We start from the raw sequence: 17,943 nt of genomic DNA, 5'->3' as shown, positions 1-17,943 counted from the left end.
GTTGTTTACAACCCACTAGAAATATGTTTTTGTTAATTTTGAGCAATTTGAAAACATCGGTTGCATACAGTAGGTATGCCCTGACACATTTTTAGTGTTAAAATACTTTTATTTAATGGGACAGTCCATTTATGCTTACAGCCTTTTTAAAGATAAACCATTAGTAAGTGGAAAAAATGACATACTAAGCATTTGTCTTGCAATTTTCACAGGGCGCATGAGGAATTAACAGTGGTCAGAACTGAATTTCTTCAGGAGACAGAGAGGAATGAACCTTTACCCAGCACTAGTACCATGAGGCCTGCTGTACCGTCATCCAGTGTTAGGAACGTTCGTGGTGGTTTAATGTGCAAAGGAAACCATGTCCCACAAAGAAAGTTAAGAATTCCTACCTCACAGCTACAGCTTTCACGTAACTGCACACTGGACTGCTCATACATGGTTAGATATGTTGTGTTTTTTCCTTTGGGTTTTAGATTGATGATATAATCATTTTTGATTTGGTGAAATACTGATTATGACTGAGTGATAAATGCTAATTTTCACAATTGTCTTCATCAGATAGAAAGGAAATAAGTGTATGACTTTTCACTTCATAGAATAAATGGAACCAAATGAGCACATTTTAAATTTCTTAAAAGCTGCATTTATGTTAGCTTTTAGAAACTGAATATCTTTCCCTATAACTAAAGGTATAGTTTGGAATACGTTGGCTTATTTTCCAACTGAATTAGCACTGACTGTGGTTCAAGGCATTTGTTAATGTTTTGTTGCAACATCCAGGTTTTTTTGTTTATTCTTTTTTTAACTTTTATTTAATAAATATAAATTTCCAAAGTACAGCTTATGGATTACAATGTCTTTTTCCACCTCATAACTTCCCTCCCACCCACTACCCTTCCATCTCCTGCTCCCTCTCCCCTTCCATTCACATCAAGATTCATTTTCAATTCTCTTTATACACAGAAGATCAATTTAGTATATATTAAGTAAAGATTTCAACACTTTGCACCCACACAGAAACAAAAAGTGTAAAGTACCTTTTGAGTACTAGTTATAGCATTAATTCACATTGAACAACACATTAAGGACAGAGATTCTACATGAGGAGTAAGTGCACAGTGACTCTTGTTGTTGACTTAACAAATTGGCACTCTTGTTTATGGCATCAGTAATCACCCTAGGCTTTGTCATGAGTTGCCAAAGCTATGGAAGCATTTTGAGTTTGACGACTCCGATCTTATTTAGACAAGGTCATAGTCAAAGTGGAAGTTCTCTCCTCCCTTCAGAGAAAGGTACCTCCTTCTTTGATGGCCCATTCTTTCCAGTGGGATCTCACTCACAGAGATCTTTCTTTCTTTCTTTTTTTTTTTTTTTTTTTTTTTTTTTTGCCAGAGTGTCTTGGGTTTCCATGCCTAAAATACTCTCATGGGCTCTTCAGCCAGATCCAAATGCCTTAAGGGCTGATTCTGAGGCCAGAGTGCTGTTTAGGACATCTGCACTTCTATGAGTCTGCTGTGTATCCTGCTTCCCATGTTGAATCGTTCTCTCCCTTCTTAATTCTATCAGTTAACATTAGCAGACACTAGTCTTCTTTATGTGATCTTTTTGACTCTTAGACCTATCATTCAATTTTTCTACCTCTTGAATTAGAAATGTGATCCAAACATTTCATCACAAATGGATGCTTTTTAAAGAAATCCAGTATAAGTGCTTTTTTGTGAAGTATGTAAACCTGTAATAATAAAAAGATTAACTTTTTAAGTTTTTTGCAGTTTCTTCCATTAAAAAGGAAAATCCTCATTTGCTAATAATGCATTGCCATGCTAATGCTTGTAAAATATTTCTATAGCTGAGAAATGGCTCATCAGTTTTGTGACTTAAATCAAGATTTTGTTTCCATTTTAGAAATGAAATTCTAGTATTTCTGTCTTGTTATTGCTTGAATGATTGATAATGTATATGGCAATGAATCATATCTTGAAATAACAATTACCACCAAACTGAATTGACTATTTTCTTCCCACCAAGAATTCTGTACAAAGCTTCACAGTCCCATCTCAAATGAAATTAATTATTTTTATGTTGCTAGGCTTGATTCCAATGAAAAAGATGGCTTTAAATTATACACTTCTCCTATTAAAGGGGCATGCTCTTGGTCCTCTTTTTCTTACACCCTTGCCAATGATTTAAAGGCAAGCAGCACATCATTTTTTTAGAAAAAAATTATTTAACAAATGTAAATTTTGAAACTACAACTTTTGGATTATAGCAGTTTTCCCCCCCATAACCACCCTCCCACCTGCAAACCATCCCATCTCCTACTCCCTCTCCCATCCCATTCTTCATTAAGATTCATTTTTAATTATCTTTAGATACAGAAGATAAACTTAGTATAAGTAAAGATTTCAACAGATTCACCCACACAGATGCACAAAGCATAAAGAACTGTTTGAAGAATATTTTTACCATTAATTCTCATAGTATAACACATTAAAGACAGGGATGCTACATAAGTAAGTGCACAGTGACTCCTGTGTATCAGGAGTATATCAGGAGATAGAAGACATCTCTGTCTCTCTAAGTCTTTTAAATAAGTCTTTTAAAGTTTGTAAGTCTTTCAAATAAAAAAAGTTAAAAAATTTGTATCCTAGGTTTCACCGGATGATGCAGGATGTTGTTGCATGAATTCCAAAATTGAAATCCAGAATTTGAAGAAGGAATTAAGTGACCTCAGGAGACAAGTATGTTGAAATTTAATGTGTCAATAGAAATACTAAAGTTGATTATATATTGTAAGTTTTTGGATACAGTTTCACAAAACATAACATTTTCTATGTTCATTTTAATTAATTTAGTACGATTCTATTTTAATAATGCATTTAAACTCTCACTTTGCTATTTCCCTTAAAGTTAAATTTAAAAATTTAAAATATTATTTGCCCTTAAGAACTTGAAAATTATGCATTATTCCTCTTGAGCTGGCATATTTTATTTCCTTTGAAACAGTATTTATAGTGATACTTCTTACTGTCATGGTGAAGAAAGCCAGGTTTAATAAGAGTCTCGAGAGTGTTTAAGGAAATGCTGCAGAGACTTTTCATTGCTTATTTTCACTCTTGTGAATGGATACAGAGCTTATGTGTATTTATTTCATAGATTTAATAACTTGTACAGAAAGGCCATTATACTCTGCTCCAAAATATTTTCAGCTACTATAAGATCTATCTCAAATATAGACACTTGCTTCATTTTCCTTTAACTTCTTCATATAACAAAAGGATAGACCTATTCAAATCAACTGTGGTGTACACTCATGAGAATTAAAATTATCTGGATGATGACACTGGACTTTAGTGCATCAATTTATCGAGATAGAAAGGGGCTTACTAACATTCAAGTCTAATGTATACTCTGAAAAAAATGTTGGGCCAGCATTATGATGCAACAGGTTAAGCCATGGCTAGTCACTCCAGCATCCCATGTTGGAGTGCCCATTTGCTCAGCTTCCTTCTTTTTTTTTTTTTTTTTTTTTTTTTGACAGGCAGAGTGGACAGTGAGAGAGAGAGACAGAGAGAAAGGTCTTCCTTTGCCGTTGGTTCACCCTCCAATGGCCGCCGCAGCTGGTGTGCTGTGGCTGGTGCACCGCACTGATCCGAAGCCAGGAGCCAGGTGCTTCTCCTGGTCTCCCATGCAGATGCAGGGCCCAAGCACTTGGGCCATCCTCCACTGCACTCCCTGGCCACAGCAGAGAGCTGGCCTGGAAGAGGAGCAACCAGGACGGAATCTGGCGCCCCGACTAGAACCCGGTGTGCTGGCGCCGCAAGGTGGAGGATTAGCCTAGTGAGCCGTGGCGCCGGCCTCAGCTTCCCTCTAATCTACCTAGGAAGGCAGCAGATGATGGCTCCAGTGCTACCCATTTGGGAGACCTGGATGGAGTTTGTGACTCCTGGGTACAATCTGGTCCAGCCCTGCCCGTCACACAACCATGTTGGGAGTGAACGAGCAGATGGAAGATCTGTTTTCCCTTTCACTTTTTTGTTCTGCATTTTAGGTGCATTTATTTTAAGAACACATTGGTTTAAAAAGTTTTACACCAAAATAACTTCTCTCTTAAACTCATTTTCCCATACAGTTATTACAGCACCCTCAAATATTTCACATACAATAAATTTCACATGTTTAAACTAATAAAATTCAATGTCCGATACTGTATTCCCAGCATTGTATGACCATTACCACTGTAAACTTAGGCATATTTTTCACCATCAAAATAAGCCTTGTATAAGTTATCAATAACCACTTCAGTCCCTCTGTCTTCTCTAGTCCTAGGCAATCACTTTCTTCAGGTCTCTACAGATTTACCTGTTCTTGACAGTTCTTATAGATAGGGTGCTACAGTATATTTTTCTTGGTAACTGGCTTCTAGCAGGTAGCATAATAATTTCACAGTTGATTCATGTTGTGGCATGTATCAGAACTTCTTTCTATTTATTGTCAAATAATTTTTATTTTTTTAATTTATTTATTTGAGAGGTAGAGTTACAGACAGTGAGAAGGAGAGACAAAGATCTTCCTTCTGTTGCTTCATTCCCCATATTACATTCAACAGGAATGTATACATGAACAGAAGGAGGTGAATTGAAACATGTGGTGATATTTTTCAAAGTACAGATTACACCCTAATAAACTCATTGTTAAATTGAAAATATCCTCAGTGAAAAATGCACTTAATACACCTAGTCTTGCCAACATCCTCGCTTGTGATTGTGGTTGAGTGGGAGCTGTTTAACTGCTGCTGTTCAGTGTCATGGGAGAGCAGTGTCTGCATATCCCCAACTTGGGAAATGCTCCAAATTCAGAGTGTGTGTCCTAGAGAATGTGTATCACTTGTGCACAGTCATAAACATGAAAAATCAGAAGTCAGACTATCACAAGTATAGGCTATCACAAGTCTGTTATAGGCTGAGTGTACCTTGGAATTAAATGTTCCAACTATGATTTAACAATAAAATTATAAAGTAGTGGCAAAAATATCTTATTAGGTAGAGGTGAAACATTTTCAGTAGCAACTGGCTGACACCCTCAAAGATAATATCAGAGATATTACTGGAGCTCATAGTTCATTATTACCCTCTGTAAAAAGATGAGACAAAGGATGTAAGAACAAATGAAGTAAAATCAAAGATAAGCCCATAAGATATTCAACATGTGGAAGAGAAATTCTGTAGCTGGATAAAGAATGTAACTTTTTATATGTGAATTTCAATAAATACGGCTTTTTAAAATTTTCTGTATCATTGCAGTACACTTTTGTCATTACAGTGAATTTATTTCTTAAATTTCTGACATTCACTTGGCCCTTCTTGTAATTTCACTCTTTTTAAAATAATGCCCCTAGGAAAATTGAGGATTACATAGCATTTCTCATGGAAGTTGAGAGACATTTTGTTGTGTTAACAATATTGTAATATTATATTCCTATGGCTATGTGGAAACAAACCTATTAAATCACAGAATAAAATGTAATGAAATGCTCCAAAAATTTTCTATTTTTTGAATGTATACCTAGCCTATGTATCTTTATTTCATATATTTCAGAATAAATTCTATAGAACAAATTCTATAGAAACTCCATTATACTCTTAGACAAAATTCGTATGTTTTGATTAATTTACAATCTATTGGAAAAATTTGTCATACATGTTAGGCTATTCATGTATTCATATACAGATGTAAATACATCTGAACTAGAGAATTGTCTAGATCTTGCCACTATACTTTTTAAAATCAATGTGTTGAGATACAAGGGAGCTTCCTAAATGTACACTATGAAAAATATGCATTGGTTTAAAAAAGTTGCATGAAAATGAACTTATCTGTTAAGTCCATTATTTCCACAAACCTTTTCATGTAACCTCATATATTTTAAATAAGTTCATCCATTTAATTTAATAAAATTCACTGACCCTTAGGATATTTCCCAGAGTTATATGACCATCACAACTATCAACTTTAGCACATGCTTAGCAACCTAGAAAGAAACCTTATACCAGTTACCCATCGCCAATCAACTCCTCTATCTTCCCTAGTCCTGGGCAATCAAATTTTTCTCAGGTCTCCAAGGAGACATTTCATATAAATAGGGTCCTACAGTATGTAGTTCTTTATGACTGGCTTCTTGTATTTAGGTATTTTCTGGGTTCGCCATGTTGTAGCTTGTGTTAGTACTTTTTTATTGTCAAATATTCTTGTATTATATAGTGCAATACTATTCTGTTGTATAAATTACTCAGTTCATCAGTAGATTAACATTTAGGTGGTTTCTACTTTTTGACTATTATTAATGCTGCTTTGAGCATTCATTTGCGAGTAATTTTGTGAGAATTAGTGTTTTCCTCCTTGCCATTGGATTCTATCCATCTCTGGCTTAACTGCACCTGTTTGCCATCTCTCCACTTTTCTTTGTGCTGTCCACTCTTTCTTTTAGTTCCTGTTCATCTAACCTTGTTTATGCAGATCGAGGCCCAAATTTCCCTTTTTTTCAGTAAGCTTTTCATTCTGTGACATTTTTATCTCTTACAGGCATAACTGTTTTCAGTACTTGTCAGCTACTTTGTACATAACAATGTAACCCTTAGTTTTACATAGCATTTTGTTTTTTTCATAGGAGATAATCTTCTCTAAATAGAAATGTAACTCAGAGGAAAATATCTGATGTGCATGTCACTTTTCCTTGAATATATTGAAGATAGTTTAGAAGACATTAAAATAAATACTTTATGCTGTATTAAAATGTATTTGTGAGACTTTGGCATATATTTTTCATATAAGTATTAGAAAATGCAATGTAAAGTCAGTACTGTATTCATAGTACATTTTGTATATCTCTTTATCCATTGATAGATATTCTAGTTATATCTATCCTTTTGGGTACTCCAAATATATGTTATCTGAAAACTGGTGTGTGGCTATCTTTTGGTGTCCTGGCTTATATTGTTAACGGCTTTTACACTGCCATGAAAGTTGAGTAATGATACATGTATGATTCTGAATTCCAACTGTAATCCTAACTCTTCAGTGAGCCCTTGAGAATGAGTTATTTTGAGACTATAAATTTAATTCCTCATCAAGAATGGATACTAAATTATTGTGGAAGCTTTATTTTCACCATGGAATATACTTCCTCTGGATTTTTGTTTTTTTTATTTTTTGATAGAGTGGACAGTGAGAGAGAGAGAGAAAGGCCTTCCTTTGCTGTTGGTTCACCCTCCAATGGCCGCCGCGGCCAGCGCGCTGCGGCCAGCGCACCGCACTGATCCAATGGCAGGAGCCAGGTGCTTCTCCTATCTCCCATGGGGTGCAGGGCCTAAGTACTTGGGCCATCCTCCACTGCACTCCCAGGCCACAGCAGAGAGCTGGCCTGGAAGAGGGGCAGCCAGGACAGAATCTGGTGCCCCGACCAGGACTAGAACCCGGTGTGCCGGCTCCGCAAGGCGGAGTATTAGCCTAGTGAGCCGCGGCGCCGGCCTTCTCTGGATTTTTAAAAGGAAATAGTTGTAAGAGAAAAGATAAACATGACTACTATGACATGGTTTTGCAGAGTGACATAGTGCTACCACGACTGCATGTATAAAAACAAGCTTTTCCCCTACTGTGCTCATCAACCTTTACACAGGCGTACTTTATTCAGTTCATATCAGTGTACAATGGCTATTAAGCTTGTTCATAATTCTTGAGGTATTTTCTGTAAATTCTTGTAGCAATGACTTAGGAATATGGCATAGAATTATTAGTCACTTTCAAGGGTACCCTCTCTGTCAAAAGTATAATAATCGATGGCATTTGACCAACTCAATAGCAACTAATTTTCCAGAAGGTTCTCATCTCACAAATGGAGGTTCTCATCTACCAGAGAGTACTTGGGTTGATATATTTTATGGACACAACTTGGAAGAGAAGAATTGGATTGGGAAATAGAGATATCTGACTCAGGCCTCCAAGTAATATAGTTAGGTTTATGTCTGAAGAGAACCTCAACAGACTGCTAAAGTTGTATCTATGGCAGAGGGGATTCCAACGAAAATGGAAGTGACCCATAATTTGATGCCTGTGAAAAGTCTTGCATTAGAAAAGAATTTCAACATGAAGTATGCTGGTCAACATCCTAACATATCTAGTATCAATATTAGAAAACAACACTAGGATCAAAGACACACCCTTTAGAATCATTAGCAAATGTACTAGACTAGTTGTCTGCAAAGGTAATCCCCATCAGGTAACGGTTTGTGTGGGTATAGTTGAAGATTTAACCTATGAGAAATGAAAGAGAAGTAAGAAATGGCCTGAGCGATGAAGTGAGGCCTAGGAGTATAGATTAAGCAACTTCAGGTGAAGCACTGAGACTTAAGGAGCTTTTGAGACAGACTTAGAAATGGAATACAAAGAGTGGTTGAGTAGAATCCAGCAGTCACTGCATTTAGAAGTGAAGTGGGCTTATAGGAGCCAAGAGAAAGGTCTAATCACTAATTGCTACTGCTGCTGTGGATGAAAGCAGTGGAAGCACTAAACAAAGCATCCTGGATATGTCTCAAAAATATTGCATTGAATTATACCCTTGGAAAACATACTTAGGGCCAGGGAGTTGCACAGTCATCTATGTGACCCCACAATTATCTGTGTATCAGGCCATGCATTCACATAGGACAGTACAGAAAAAAAAAAAGAAACACAAGAATCAAACATGGTAAATGCTTGTATTTTATAGAAAAGGTAAACTTTGTTTAAAGTTAAGTCATGAATGTCAAAGGAAAAAAATGAAACTTCTAAACAATGTTAAGAAATGATCTTGTTTATCTCATCCTGAAACCAGGTGAAGATGAAATATGTAGTAAGAATCAAATGTGAATTTTTCCAAAAATCCTATTAGTAGCATATGATTTAATTAAACCTGGAATATCTTGAATATTCAAGTTTTTGGACAAAAGTTTCTAGGGAATCTTTAGAATGTAAAATGTAACCACTCTTTCAAAAATAGCTGTTTACGGGCCAGCTACATTGCACAGTAATTAATCCTCTGCGTGCGGCACTGGCATCCCATATGGGTGCTGGTTCTAGTCCTGGCTGCCCCTCTTCCAATCCAGCTCTCTGCTATAGCCTGGGAAAGCAGCAGAAGATGGCCCACGTGCTTCTGCCTCTGCATGCACATGGGAGACCTGGAAGAAGCACCTGGCTCCTGGCTTTGGATTGGCACAGCTCTGGTCATTGTGTCCATCTGGGGAGTGAACCAATGGAAGGCCTTTCTCTCTTGTCTCTCCCTCTCACTGTCTGTAACTCTACCTATCAATTAAATAAATAAAATAATCTTTAAAAAATTTTTAAAAAATAAAAAGTTGCTGTTAAAAATAATTCATTAACAGTATTTGGGTTTTTTAAACTCTGTATTTGTTTTTCATTTTTACTAGAAAGACAGAAAGAGAGGGACAAAGTGAGGATGAGAGAGGGGGTGAGAAAGAGATCTTTCATTTATGGGTCCACTACTGAAATACCTACAGTAGCCTAGAGCTGGAGCCCAGAATTCAATCCAGTTCTACCATGTAGGTGCAGGATCCAAGTACTTGAGACATCATTTGCTGTTTCACTGAGTGTTCATTAGCAGGAAGCTAGATTAGAATCCAAGTTGGCCAAACTCCATGCAGACACTCTGATTTGGGTTGCAGAAATCTCTAGTAGCATCATAGCCACCGTACCTCTATCTTTAATGAATGAATTTTGATAATTTGAAATCCACAAAAGATAGTGTTGAAAGTGTAAGTCAACCTGAACTCTTTTTTGGGAAGTCATTATTTTTGAAATCTGATTATCATCAGATTTTATAGAATATTACTCATTAACTCACGGGGAATAATACTTTTAGAAAGAAGCCTATATTTTAAAAAATAATTTTCACATTTTCTTAAGTCTAAAGATGAACAGCAACACATAATGCTGCTTGCTGAGTTAAATCAAGCTCTGCAGGACAAACTGGATGAAGAGATGAAGAAAAATGGTGATTTAGGAGACAAGATAACTCAGTAAGATTTTAGTATTTCAGGTTATATCAATTATTCTTTAATTAACTTATCTATAGTTTGACTATATTAAAGCCTAAATACACATTTTCTTATGTTTTCATAATTGAACTGTACCCTGCAAAAGTTTACTTCTGAAACTCACAGAACCATCTGGAACCTTTTATATTTTTTGAATCCCAAAATATAACATTTTCTGTTTCATGATTTCATAAACAGTAATAACAATGCCCTGGCACATAATGTCAACTGAATTCTTCTTAATGTATCTTCAACTTCTTTTTCTGGAGATACATTTGCTGTCTTTGATAATGTTTCCATTTTTGGTAACGATCTTCTCTTAAACATCCAAATATTCAAATATTTAAAATATATCAGCATCATTCTTTCATAAAATTAAAATTTATATTTTTTAGCTATAAAATATTTCATGAGATGTGCTAATTTTCTTTGTGTATCCCTCCAGTATATAGTGTATATATACAGTATATATACTGTATATACTGTATGCATTTAACTGTTTTAAATATATATATGTACCTATTGCATGTATATATATGTGTATATATATGTATATTATATTTGATACATAAAAATGTATGACCTCTTCCAGGCCAGCTCTCTGCTGTGGTCCAGGAGTGCAGTGGAGGAAGGCCCAAGTGCTTGGGCCCTGCACCCCATGGGAGACGAGGAGAAGCACCTGGCTCCTGCCTTCGGATCAGCGTGGTGCGCCGGCCGCAGTGCACCAGCCGCAGCGGCCATTGGATGGTGAACCAACGGTAAAGGAAGACCTTTCTCTCTGTCTCTCTCTCTCACTGTTCACTCTGCCTGTCAAAAAAAAAGAGAAAACAAACTTCCAAGGTCAGAGGAGTCCTTTAATTCTTACCTCTCTCTATTTTTATTGCAAACTAGAAACTACTGGATTTTCTAATTTTCAATTTCTGGAAAAATGGAGCCTCCTGTGATTTTATTGGAGTTCATCCTATTAGACAATAAATATTCAGAAATACCATGCCTTTTGAAAATTTGATTTTACCTGAGACAAAGAAGAAGTTAGGGGAGAGAGAGTGTGTGAGTGAGAGCAAGATAAAGAGCACACAAAACATTCCCATTCACTGGTTTACTCCTAAAATAACCAGATCTCATGTGAGGCCAAAGCTAAGAGCTGGGAACTCAAGCCAGGGGTCCCATGTGATTTATAGGAACCCAATTACTTGAGCCATCCCTGCTTCCTTCCAGTGCCTACATTGGCAGAATGGTAGACTCAGGAGCAATAGGCAAGTAAAAAACAAAAGCACTCTGATGCCCACTCCCACGAATCTTTTTGACATAATCTCTTCACCTTGGGCTTCCAGAGGAGCCAGAATAGGACATATTGTGAATGTTCTTTAATTCCTAAGACCCATACGGTGATTTGAGGCACCACCTAAAGTTTTTCTGAAGTTTTACTGTCCATTGTACAGTCATCATCTTTGCTTCATCTCTGGATCCTGTTTGCCTAGCAGCCCTCTGGATTTGATTTTATTCCAGAAACCACCTTTTATTTTATTTTATTTTTTTCACAATTGCATGGTGATTTGTTATGTGGAGATGCTGTAATTCACATATATGGATTTAGATACTTGAACCCAATAAGTCATAGCTCCTTTAAATTTGGTAGTCTTCCTTTAGTTTCTCTCTCACATCAGTTTTACCTTCAGCTTCCTGAAGAATGGGGCCCTTGTCTTCCAGGTCTTGGTATCCTTTCTTGACAGTTCCTTCAGAACCTCAAGTTTCCACACAGTCTCTTTGATGTCCTTTTGGTTTTCATTCCTCCTCTTTTGTAGGCCCTTTCAGCTTCCACCTCCCTCTGGTCTGAAGACATTTAACCTATTGTAGTCTTTGTTTCAATTTCCTGAAGTTACAACTCCCTGTATCTAGTGTCACCATGTAGTGTATCTGGGGCACCACCTTCTGTTGCCCTCTCAGGCACATTTGTAGGGAGCTGAACCAGAAGCAGAACACCAAGGAGTTGAACCAGTGCTTCAGTATGGAATTCCAGCATCACAGCCAGCAGCTCAATATACTGTACACAATGCCAGCTTTGTTTGGTGTTGATAGTTGCTTTTTTTGGACCTTACCTGGGCCATCAGTTGGAATATCAATATGTTGTTTCACTTTCTCGTCTTTGGGTGGCTAATTTCTAAGTCCGAGTTTGCTTGAGAGATTCAGGTGGAAGCAGCATCACATTTTACAGCCTAGCAAAAGTCACTCAGCATGTGTGCCCTATTCTGTTCACTAGATACACAGTGCTTTGTCCAGCTCACACTCAGGAGAGAAAATTTCATGGAAAAATTGTCAAAGGGTTTGTAGACATGCTCTAAATGTACTACTTTTAAGTATCAGTTAATGGTTTTATTTGAGGGAAATGACTCCTTCTCCACTCAGTACCAGGGAAACTCCATCAAGCTTTTCTCTTGCTGTTGTTTAATATGTGCCCTTATTTTGTGGAAAACATCAAATGATGACAAGTCAGTTTCATTGACTGAAACATTTTCATTCACAAAAGTATACAGATCACATCATAAACTTTTATCCTCTGAATTGTGATTTCTCATTAACCCCAAGGGGAAAATTGTAATTTAGGAATTATAGTATAGTTTTAGTTGCTTTAATTGCTATTCACTTTTTGAGTAGTAATGTAATAATGGTATTATTTTCATTATAATTCAAATTTCAGTCAATGTGTATTGAAGATAAATATTTTAAACTATGGCTTGTTTTTTACTTTAAAATTTCTCTCAGAATCACTGATTCAAAACTAAAAGAAATAAATAAAAACATTAACACATATTTTAATGATTTTTTAAATTACCTTTTTATTTTGCTTTAGAAAAAAGCATCATGTCAAAAAAGTTCCGAGTATCTAATGGAGAGTGGTGACATTTCAAAAAGTATACAAAAAGAACACAGAATCCATGTTGGGATATCTACACTCTCCAAAATGAAAGCTCCTCAGGAAGCCATTTCTAAAGAATTGGAGGAATCTAAGCAACTCCTTCTAGAGGGATTTGAAGATGTGAGAAGAAAACAAGATGAGATCATTCAGGTTGCAAAAGCTTTTTCAAAGCAAGTGAATGAGTAAGTCAAAACATAGAATCGCAGACAATAGCTTACATTCGCTAATTTGCCACTAAAGCATAATTCTTAGTGAAACAGATTCCTGAGATTAGTAAGGATATAATCTACCTAGACAAAGTGATTTTGGAAAATAATGTTAGTAAATGAAATTACCAGTAAATTTTTAGTGCAGAACAATTTATGTAAATGTTAACAACTCTGTTAACTTAAGTTCAAGATTACAACTTAAGTGTCTAGCATCTCTTCCTCCCCCTGCTCCACCTGTTGGTACAATATGGCACTTGTCTAGTTACCTTTCCTTTATTGTGATCAATGGTATTACCACTAAAGGACGCCTTGAGAAAGATTAAGAAAGAGAGGAAGGAAAGTGTAGTGTCTGGAAGAAAGAAAGAGCAAGTCCCACCTTTGACGTCTTCCTAGCTGCTTTAGTTGTTGCTGAATACTTACTTGGCTATCTCATTCCCCACAGTCATTGTTGTTCTGAGTTATCTCTCAATGCCAAAAATCAAGCATTTGCTTAATTTCTTCCAAAAAGTGGGTGAAAAAAGCAGGGCTGTCGAAAGTAAGCACCTGAAAATGTCTTTGGTGGTATTCTAAATCTCTTAGTTTTCTATCCTTTTTAAAAAGTTACTGTTTCATATATTTAAGTGGCAAAACATGATGTTTTGAAATATTTATATATTAGAAAATGTTTACTAGCATCAAAGAAATCAACATCCATTATATCAGAATTGTTATTTAAATAAAATATTTCTAATGGCATGCGCAAGGATTTTGAGAACAGAGCGTTTTGGGAGGAAGCAGATGTCACCGATTCAGTCATACAGCATTGACAGGCATCCTTCTCCCTTGTACTGGGTTTGAGTCACGTTGTGAAATTTTTAACTTTAAAAATTAAAAGACCTTAATTATACAGAAAATGTGCTCTGACACATTTTCAGTATTAAAACACTGTTTATTGTGCATGCTCATTGACTCTTTTAAAAAATGAAATTCATGTAAGAATTATTAAGGGGAAAATGAAGTACTAAACATTGGTCCTTTCAATCTTCACAGAGCTAATGAAGTGTTAGCAGAGGTCAGAACTAAAAATTTTCTCCTGGAGAAACAACAGACTGGAACATTAACCAAGTCTGTTTCTACGCAAACTGTTTCTACGCAAACTTCGGTAGCGTCACATAGCGTTGGAAATCGTGCTAATAGTTTCTGGCTCAGCAGAGATCTTACTCCACAACAAAACTTGGAGACTCCTACTTCAGCAGCTCAGGCTTCACATCACAACACTGCAGAGTCTTTGGACACGGTTAGATATATTGCCTCTTTCCCCTTGGGTTTCAGGTTGTTCATATACTTCTTATTTTTAGTTTGTTGAAGTACTTAGTTTGATTGACATATGTATGCTAGTAATGGTTGTAATTATCCTCATTAATGTAGACTTGAAACGCATGTTGCAGCTAATTTTTAAATATATATTTATTTATTTGAGAAGCAGAGATACAGACAGAGGGAGAAACAGAGAGATCTTCCATTTGCGATTCACTCCCCAAATGGGTGCAAAAGCTGGAGCCTATCCAATCTGAAGTCAGAAACCAGTGGCTTTCTCCAGGTCTCCCATGCAGATGCAGGGGTCCAAGCACCTTGACCATCTTCCACTGCTTTCCCAGGCAATAGCAGTGAGCTGGCTCAGAAGAGGGGCAATGGGGACAAGAACCAGCACCTGTATGGCATTCCAACACTGCAGGCAGAGGCTTAGTCCACTATACCACAGTGCCATCCTCAATATTTCGCAACTATTTAATAAACTTAACAAATGCAACCAAACTGACATATTTACAAATATTTCAAAACTGCTTTAAGTTAGGTTTTGATAATTGAATATTTTTACCTAGTAACTAAAGATATACTTTGGAATCTGCTAACGTATTTTTAACTTGATTTTCATTTGTGGTCCAAGACACTTTTAAGGTTTGTGCACCATCACATTTTACACTTCTAATCATAGTGAATGATTAGCAAACATTTCATCACAGATGGGTGTTCATTATTTAGAGTCCAGGGGTGAGTGTTGTGGTGCAGTGACTTGGGTCATCCTGGAGATGTCCTTGGCCCATATCTGAGTACTACTTTGTGTCCGGATCCTCCACTTCCAATCTAGCTTCCTGCCAGTGCATCCTGGGAAGTAGCAGATGATGGTTCAAGTGCTTGGGCCCCTGTCACCCATGAAAGAGGTTCAAATGAGTTTTCAGCTTCCTGGATTCAGCCTAATCCAGCCTTAGCTGTTCTGGGCATATGGAGAGTTAGCTGTCAGATGAAGCATCTCTCTTTGTCTCACTGTCACTCTGCCTTTCAAGTAGCTGAAAAGAAATGAACATTAAAAAAGTAATCCAAGGCAAATGCCTTTGATCATTTTCTTCCAGAAGAACACATCCTGAATTACTGCCTTACTTATAGCAAGTTTAGTTCAACTTTTATAAAATGAATCTGTTGCCTGGTAATTGTACAATAGATTTTAAATAGTTAAATCAAATATATAATTGCATTATTTAAGAGGAAGTTCACTCATGCCTATCTTATCCATCACTTGAATTGTTGATCATTATGATGGCAATGATATCAGGTCTTTAAATTGGAACTACATCAACAGAATCAATTATGTTTTTCTATCCAGGATCCTATATAAAGCCACATATAGTCATTCTCCATTGGAGATGTAACACAGACCTTCCAATCCAACCATGTGGTGACAATGATTACAGTCCATTTCTGGCAACTTAAATTGGATCTGATTGTGGAACATTGTACCAATTTTAAAGTTGCTAAAACCCTGTTGACCCCATTTAACACATTTACCTAATTTTGACATTTTTATGATTGGGGGGACATTACAAATAATAAAACAATTGTATTGAAAGAAAATAAATAACTACAAATAGCAGCTAGACTCTATTTGTATCTTCTTAAAATATTTCCATCAATACACATGATTTATACTTGGAATCCTATTTAAGATATTTTTATTTCAGAGAAAAATTTCAAAAGCCCATTTTGAATGATGGCTCAGCCTGGTTTACTTTTAATGCTTATTTATTTGAAAGCCAATTAGAAGGAGATAGACAGTAAGAATGGGGAGGGAGAGAGAAAGAGAAAGCAAGATCTTGCCACCATTGGTTTACTCCCCAAATGGCTGTAATAGCCAGGTCTGGGCCAATCTGAATCCAGAAGCCATCCTTATCTCCCATATAGAATGTAGTTGTCTGGACCATCTTCAGTGTCTTTACCATATGTATTAGTGGGACATTGGGTCAGAATCAGAGCAGCCAAGACTCAAACTGGGTCTAATACTGGATGCCAGCATTGCCAACTGCACCTTAATACATTGTACCATTACTCTGGCCCCTCAACTTTGTTTTCTAAGTTGACTTGATGATAAATCATAGTCTAGCATATTCGAATTTTCTTAGCATTGCAGCAAAAATCTTACATGGAGACACATATAATGGCTTTTTTGTTCATAAATTATAAGATCACAGCTGTTTTTTTCACCATTTTGTGAGCTTAGTTTCATTCTGTTCTGAAAAACAAAAGGAAAGAATCTGGGTGCAAGTGCTTCGGAGTCATAAAAATGGGCTATAGAATATAAAATAAAAATGGATGCTAAATACTTCTGTACAGTGTTAATCATAATGCAAATATGAAACATTGTCAGTAATTACGACCAGAAAATTAAGGTGATATATGATTTTACAATAGATGATGAAAGAATACATACAGATGTGAGAATAATGGAAGATTTTTTTCAGGAAATAGATCTCCACTTTTTTTTTTTTAAATAAAACCAGTGCTTATTTTTTAATATTTCTAGAAAAGTTTAAGTAGTTTATTTTAAGCTTATCATAGTAGGTCCACAATATACTTGGTTTCTTAATGAGGCAATAATTTGCAAAATCATACTAGACTTAGGTAAAAATCACTATTCTGTCACAACACACCACTGCAAAAATGCCTTGGAAGAGTTTCTATGCATTTTTCCATTGTTCACAAAATCCTTATTTGCAAAAACACATGTTTTCTACAGTTGTGGCAGACTGAGTTATTTCTACTTGGAAAAATCTAATAATATTATGAGAGGTGATAACATACTATCTAAGTGATAGAAAAGAGTAGGGTTATGAATGGGACATCCATACAACCAAATTAGCAGATTTTAGCTTTGATTCCAGAAAGCAACACATTAAGAAAATAACTGAATTATTTTACCCATCTCCTTTATTTTTAAGAGTTGAGTATTTTGTATTATTCATAGGATCTATCAGCATATTCTAATTTTAAGAAAAATGATAAGTTAATGCTTTCGCCTATGATTTCACTATGACTGTTGTTAAGGCAAGGTTTCTCCATGTTCCTAACATTGAGCATTTTTTGAATCTCTCACCATTATATGAAGTTTAACCTTGCCACTTAACACGATTACAGTGATAATAAATGGCTACATGTATGTTTTTTGCTAAATTTTCATTCCAAACTGGAATTCTAATTAATCCTAGCATGTTTTGGCCTGTGTATAAGTGATTCTATAATTTTATTATTTGTTATACAAATACATTATTATAAAATAACAAGAATGAAAATTAGCCTGAAAATTATCCACTGATTGGATATTTTGCATATAGAAATCTTTGTTGACCATTGAAATATAAAATATTGAGACCAGTTTTTATAGGGTAAAACTTATCTGCTTGTCAAGAAACTGCTT

At 35.9% G+C, this 17,943-nt stretch overlaps 1 long non-coding RNA gene across 1 annotated transcript; it reads left to right on the top strand.

Annotated features, from left to right (window-relative positions):
* Window positions 1-228: 228 nt before the first annotated feature.
* LOC149122817 (uncharacterized) lies at window positions 229-10,849 on the top strand. Its single transcript, XR_016219237.1, has 4 exons — window positions 229-441; window positions 2,655-2,744; window positions 9,961-10,073; window positions 10,684-10,849. It is a non-coding gene; the product is annotated as an uncharacterized LOC149122817 (long non-coding RNA).
* The last annotated feature ends 7,094 nt before the right edge of the window (window positions 10,850-17,943 follow it).

Source organism: Oryctolagus cuniculus, chromosome 13 (genome assembly GCF_051225735.1).
Source record: "Oryctolagus cuniculus isolate XC-2025 breed Fujian yellow rabbit chromosome 13, ASM5122573v1, whole genome shotgun sequence".
NCBI classification, from domain to species: Eukaryota; Metazoa; Chordata; class Mammalia; order Lagomorpha; family Leporidae; genus Oryctolagus; species Oryctolagus cuniculus.
Note: the sequence above shows the minus strand (reverse complement) of the source record. Positions and strands in the feature narration are given on the sequence as shown.